A 6,513-nucleotide genomic window follows, 5' to 3' on the forward strand; every position below is an offset into this window, starting at 1 on the left:
ACCATGAGCAACTTCTCCATATTTTCATGGATAAATGTTTGGCTGGCGTTATCGATTCATTCCGCTTCAGTGTGGTGCAAACTAGCTACGCTCCAACTGCTTCACCAACTTAGCTAGCTACACGCTCTGTCGGGTTTTTGATGATTTCTTTCTGGAATTGACAATGAACATCATCCACTTCTTCTTCTCAGCACTGTCCTTCACAACCACGCTTGGTAAAACCAAGTTAAGTCCATCTCTAGCTATAAGCTAATGCGAACGAGTAAGTGCGCATATTTTGGTCGGATCTAACAGGGTTCACTGTGACGTTTACTACTTAATTTTTTTTGTTGTTTTTTTTGTTCGTAACCTAAAGCATAGCAATTAGCCGAGATACAAGCCTAAGAAACTTGCATCCTGATGTAAAACTGTACTTTATATCATGGTGTAATCAGCTAAGTCTTAAATTCCCTGGTTACGTGGACATGTTTTTAGTTTACGCAGCTTCCTGGACTTACAAATATGTTTTACTTTTGAGCTCAGTTTTCAGTCCTCAACTTTGCTTTAGAAAAAACTACAAGATATTCTATTGAATCGAAATGTTGGGTTGCACCGTTGTTTATTTACATATTTGTATCAATTACCTTTGTGCTGACGAAACAAACCGTTTCTTAAACAAACATAAATAGGTCTTCATACCTTACTTTAAATAACAATTATTTGGGTGTCTCTGTAAATCCATCCATCCATCCATTTTCTACCGCTTATCCCCTTCGGGGTCACGGGGGGCGCTGGAGCCTATCTCAGCTACAATCGAGCGGAAGGCGGGGTACACCCTGGACAAGTCGCCACCTCATCGCATGTCCCCTCATAAACAAATATTGTGGACAAGTAAACTTTTGCTTTAATCAAAAGCTCAAAGTGCATAAAGAGACTCGGCAGGAATGTCGACGTGTACTCTGAAAAGCAGCAAGGTCTTGGTATAATTTGTGTTTGGCTAATTAGCATCCCCATGCTAACGACTGAGTTTCACTTCCTTGTCTCAGACTGTTTATTGCCCAACAACAACTTCCACAGAATCTGGATCACCAACTTTAAAACATAAAGATGGTGCATAGTTTAAAAAATATATATTTAACAGACCTCTGTCCCTTTTTAATTTACAAAAGTACAAAATTGAGTGTCCATCTTAATGATACGGTTACTTTCATAAAGCTGGAGACAAACCGTAAATGTTTGTGTTCATTAAACAACATATTTTGAGGACAAGACATAATTATTACAATGACAACAAGAAAGCAAAACGGTTAAATTACACTTTAAAAAAAGTAAACTAGCATTGCTACTAGGGATGGGTACTTTTTTGGCATTGACCGAATCCCGCTGATCCTACCAGGCACCAAAACACGGGAAATCCAACAGTGCCATTTTACATTACCTGTGATGATGATCACTCCAGCAGAACTTTGCCATTTGTTTTGACATATTCAATGTCAACAAAAAATGTACCTTAAAAACACGTGCCAACGTAAGTAAAGTAATGGTCCACTTTTCCAAAAATGCACTAGCTTGACGCTAATATCGGCTTTGCTATAGACATGCTACTGATTAGCATTAGCGATTTTACATGGCGATTTCAAAATCTCCAAATGTGTAAATGAAAATGACATCTAAGATGCACATTACAATCAAACAGCTGGTGTGTAATAAGTACAGTACTTGCAGTATTAACACTTTTTAGGGCGCAGCAACAACAACAACAAAACATGTCATACTTGACAAATAAATGTATGAATACATATGTATATACATATGTACAGTATATACATATATATAAACATACATGATTGGCTCAGCCTCAGCGTATACACAAATATATACAGTATATATATGTATATTTACACATACATAAATATACTTATATATACTGTATATACGTATGTGTATGTATATATGAATTGAATGAACTATATTTTTATACAGCGCTTTTCTCTCTTGACTCAAAGCGCTTTACATAGTAAAACCCATTATCTAGATCTTTAAGCTACATTTAAACAAGTGTGGGTAGCACTGGGAGAAAGGTGGGTAAAGTGTCTTGCTCAAGGACACAACGGCAGTGAAGCGGGGATCTAAACTGGAACCCTCAACCGAGTTATATATATTTGTTTATTAATATATGTGTGAATGGATATATACATATCTGCATATATATATGCAAATACATACAGTATATGCACATACAGTATATGTATATATATATATATATATATATATATACATACATATATGCACATATATGTGCATATATGTATATATATATATCCAGATATGTATATATACATTCACACATATATAAATATAAACATGTACAGTATATATCTATATATACTATATATATACGTATATATGTGTGAATATATATATATATATATATATATATATATATATATATATATATATATATATATATATATACATATCTGCATATATATGCATTTATAGATATATGTGTATATATACCTATATATGCATATATGCATATATGTATATACAGTATATACATTTTTGTATACACGCAGATATGTATATATATATATATATTCACACACATATATATATATATATATATATATATATATATATATATATATATATATATATATATATATATATATATATATATATATATATATATATATATATATATATATATATATATATATATATATATATATATATATATATATATATATATATATATATATATATATATATATATATATATATATATATATATATATATATATATATATATATATATATATATATATATATATATATATATATATATATATATATATATATTTATATATATATATATACACACACCAAAAAAATTTATGAATCAATTTATTTTTATGAATCAATTTAGAGTCCGGATGAAAGAGAATCGCGATTCAACTGTGAATTGATGTTTTTGTGCACCTGTAGTATTTACTAAAGTGGGTGAGCAAGATGTTGAATAGATGTCACGTCAGGTAAAAATTAGTTAGGAAAAAAAATTGTTTTTGTTGAATTTCAGGTGAAAAAAGTTAACTTAACGCAGCTGAGTACGTGAGCTTAGACACAGGAGGACGACAGCGCTGCCTGTGCGCCCTTTTCACTTACAATTGTGCCCCTAATTACTTGTTGGCAGAGCACTGAAAGGCTGGATGTGCTTGTTTATATGACATACAAAAGCCAACACAATTGAAATTCTGACTCCAGCTCCAAGGTCAGCAAAAGGTTGAATGCACACCATCTGTTACATTACACATCTTGTCTCTTTGCAACCCAGACTACAACCAAAAGAAGAAAATGGCAACTGCACTTTTTTTTTTTTGTAATTTTGCCGATCATTCACACTTCTGGTGTAAGACAATATATATATATTTTTTAATGCTTTCTAAGTCATAAAATACAGCAAATAAGAGGTGGCTAACAATGCAGCTAATAAGAGTACAGTATTATACCCATAAAACCCTCTAAAAACAACCCAAAACTGCCAACAGTACTCCATTTACATGTCACGAGTATTACGATTAGTATTAGTGACATTGTTATTATAAGCGCTAATGCAGACAAACTATTTTTAGCGGCGTCGTGATCACATAGAGCTAACTAGCTTATGTGGACATAAACCGAGAACTTGGTCAACTTTGACATCCAACTTATACCCGGAGATGGCGAGAAAGACACGAAAAGTTTGCAACCTTTTTTTTTGTAACCCTTTGTATGGATTATGATTAATTCTTCATCCAAACGGAAAGATGTAAACATCCCTGTGAGAGCAGACATTGTACAGTAAACTAGTGGTTGTTTTATTATGCTCATCGTTTGTATATCTTGTTTAGAACTTAGCAATACTGCTAATGCTGCACCTGTTTAGCTTCTAAAACTTGTAGATCATCCTCTTTATACTCAGGATCAAAAATAGAAGTTTCTGAATCATCATTTGTCCCAAAGTGGTCTTTGTTGTCTCTCATGAAGTCTGCCATGATTAGTAGTGTTGTTGTTGGTTTTTTTGTATCTCCTTTGTGTTTGTTCTTTTTTTTTATCGTGTTGTGTTGTGTTTGCTCGTTTTTCTTGTGTTATCTTTTAACCTGCCTATTGTACAGCACTTTGGCTACTCCTGTGGTAAATTTTAAATGTGCTCTATAAATAAAGTTGATTTGATTTGATTTTTTTGAAGGGAAAATTGTGATGCGTCTGTGAAATTAATACAGTGGCGTATGCTTAAAATGATCAAAATACGTTAATATGACATGTTATTTTGAATGTGACAGATAGTACATTACATATGTACTTACAGTGTGTATATAAAATGTAGATATGGGTTTTGGGATGTTTTTTAGAGCACTTTATAGGTGTAATAGAATGAAACCTGTTAACTCTATCGTTAGCTGACGTTTGCTAGCGTTTATTAACAAGTTCGAATGCACAAAAAATATATATATATACTGTATGTATTTTTGTCTTATGTGAATGCTAGACAAGATTCCAAAACAGTGCAGTTCCCCTTTGAAATAAAAAAAAAAACTGCAGTGGTTGATCTAATGGAGGTCTTTTTCCTCCCATTGTGCAGACTTGTGTTGATGCTTGAGGGTTGCTTCTTTGGACTTAATACCTGACAGGTCAAAGTCAAAGACTGCAAGTGTGCTAATTCCAGCATGATCTTCATCACCAGTCTTCCTGCTGGTAGGTCAGCCTGCGAGGAGACACACAGTTAACCTCTGAAACCTCGGCCTTGATGCTTGTGAATCACGTGGGCAAGTTGGACATGGACCATCTTGGTATCAAAGCAGAGGGGATACTCTGAGGGTACAAATGTACAAAACTTTGCCACGAGACTTGATCAATATCGACAATAACATACCGTCACCATATCGTGATAATGCATGTTGACGCCACATTCTGCAAATTTGATGGCGAAAAGCGAGCTTATGTAGACATCGCTAGCCAGCTAGCAGCTAACGGCCCTCCACAGTGTTAAAGGGGAACTGCACTTTTTTTTTTTAGAATGTTGCCTATATATCACAATTCTTATGTGACACATGAACACATATGTTTTTTGTTTTTTTTAATGCCTTCTAACTTAAATGTCCAAACTTTGCCGCATACAAAAAATGTATGTTTAACTAATGTTAAGGCCACATTTTGTACCATTTATATACTAAAAACAATATAATATAGATTAATATGGAGGTTATTTTGTGTCTTTATTACAAAAGGTTTTTTTTACACTGAATTTATGTAACTGAATCTTTTGCGTTTGAATTTTGTGAACTGAATTTTTTTTAACATTAAATTATGCTCACAATTTCATGGAAAATGCAGTGTATAAAAATTCAGTGTAAAAACAATTCAGTGTAAAAAAATTCAGTGTAAAAGAAAATCACTGTATAAAAAATCAGTGTACAAAAATTCAGTGTCAAAACATTCAGTGTATTAAAAATTAGGTGAAAAAAAATTCAGCCTACAAAACATTCAGTGTAATTCAGTGTATTAAAAATTAAGTGAAAAAATTTCAGCCTACAAAAAATTCAGTGTGAAAAAATGTAATCTAAAAAAAATTCAGTGTAAAAGAAAATCACTGTATTAAAAATCTGTGTAAAAAAATTCAGTGTATAAAAAATTCAGTGTAAAAAAAATTCAGTGTAAAAACGTTCAGTGTTTTAAAACTCAGTGTTTTAAAATTCGGTGTAAAAAAAATTCAGTGTATAAAAATTCAGGGTAAAAAAATTCGGTGATGAAATATTCATGGTAAAAAAATTCTGTGATCAAAAATTTAGTGTAAAAAAAGTCAGTGTATAAAAATTCCGTGTAAAATGTAATGTAAAAAAATTAAGTGTAAAAAAATTCAGTGTATAAAAAATCAGTGTAAAAAGATTCAGTGTTAAAAAAATGTGTTCAAAAAATGTGTTCAAAAATTTGGTATTAAAAAATTCAGTGTTAAAAAATTCAGGGTGAAAAAATTCTGTGATCAAAACTTCACGGTAAAAGAGTTCTGTGATCAAAAATTCAGTGTAAAAAAATTCAGTGTATAAAAATTCAGTGTAAAAAACAAATTCGCTGCTGAAAAATTCAGTGTCGAAAAAAATTGATGCTTCAGAATGCAACACTCACTTCCGGCAAATTAAGACAAAAGCCATCGAGCATGTCTCAGAACCAGCCAATGAGGTGTCAAGTTTGAAGTCACGTGACACGGGTCTGACGAAACTGCATAAAAAGGCAGTTAACTGGGCTACCTGGGCATAATACAACATAATTAACATTTCAATAAAAATAATTCAGTTCACAAAATTCAAACGCAAAGGTTCAGTTACATAAATTCAGTGTAAAAAAAAAAGCTTTCGTAATAAAGACACAAATTAACCCCCATATTACTCAATATATGCTAAATTATTTGAACATCTTAGTTTTGTGTCATAGTAACAAAGCAATATTATAACACTGTAATATCTAATTTAACCGCCTTGAGATATTTTATTTGTT

The 6,513-nt window shown here is 31.9% G+C and overlaps 1 protein-coding gene and 1 long non-coding RNA gene across 2 annotated transcripts in view; one reads left to right on the top strand and one right to left on the bottom strand.

Moving 5' to 3' along the window:
- Positions 1-6,513, top strand: part of LOC133632899 (olfactomedin-like protein 2A) — an 89,006-nt gene that overhangs the window by 24,538 nt on the left and 57,955 nt on the right. The gene's annotated exons all lie outside the window — the stretch shown is intronic.
- LOC133632900 (uncharacterized) overlaps positions 4,280-6,513 on the bottom strand; it is a 44,622-nt gene continuing 42,388 nt past the window's right edge. The window contains exon 3 of the long non-coding RNA XR_009821726.1: positions 4,280-4,726. This is a non-coding gene — a long non-coding RNA (uncharacterized LOC133632900). The remainder of the gene's footprint in view (positions 4,727-6,513) is intronic.

This window comes from Entelurus aequoreus, linkage group LG17 (genome assembly GCF_033978785.1).
Source record: "Entelurus aequoreus isolate RoL-2023_Sb linkage group LG17, RoL_Eaeq_v1.1, whole genome shotgun sequence".
NCBI classification, from domain to species: Eukaryota; Metazoa; Chordata; class Actinopteri; order Syngnathiformes; family Syngnathidae; genus Entelurus; species Entelurus aequoreus.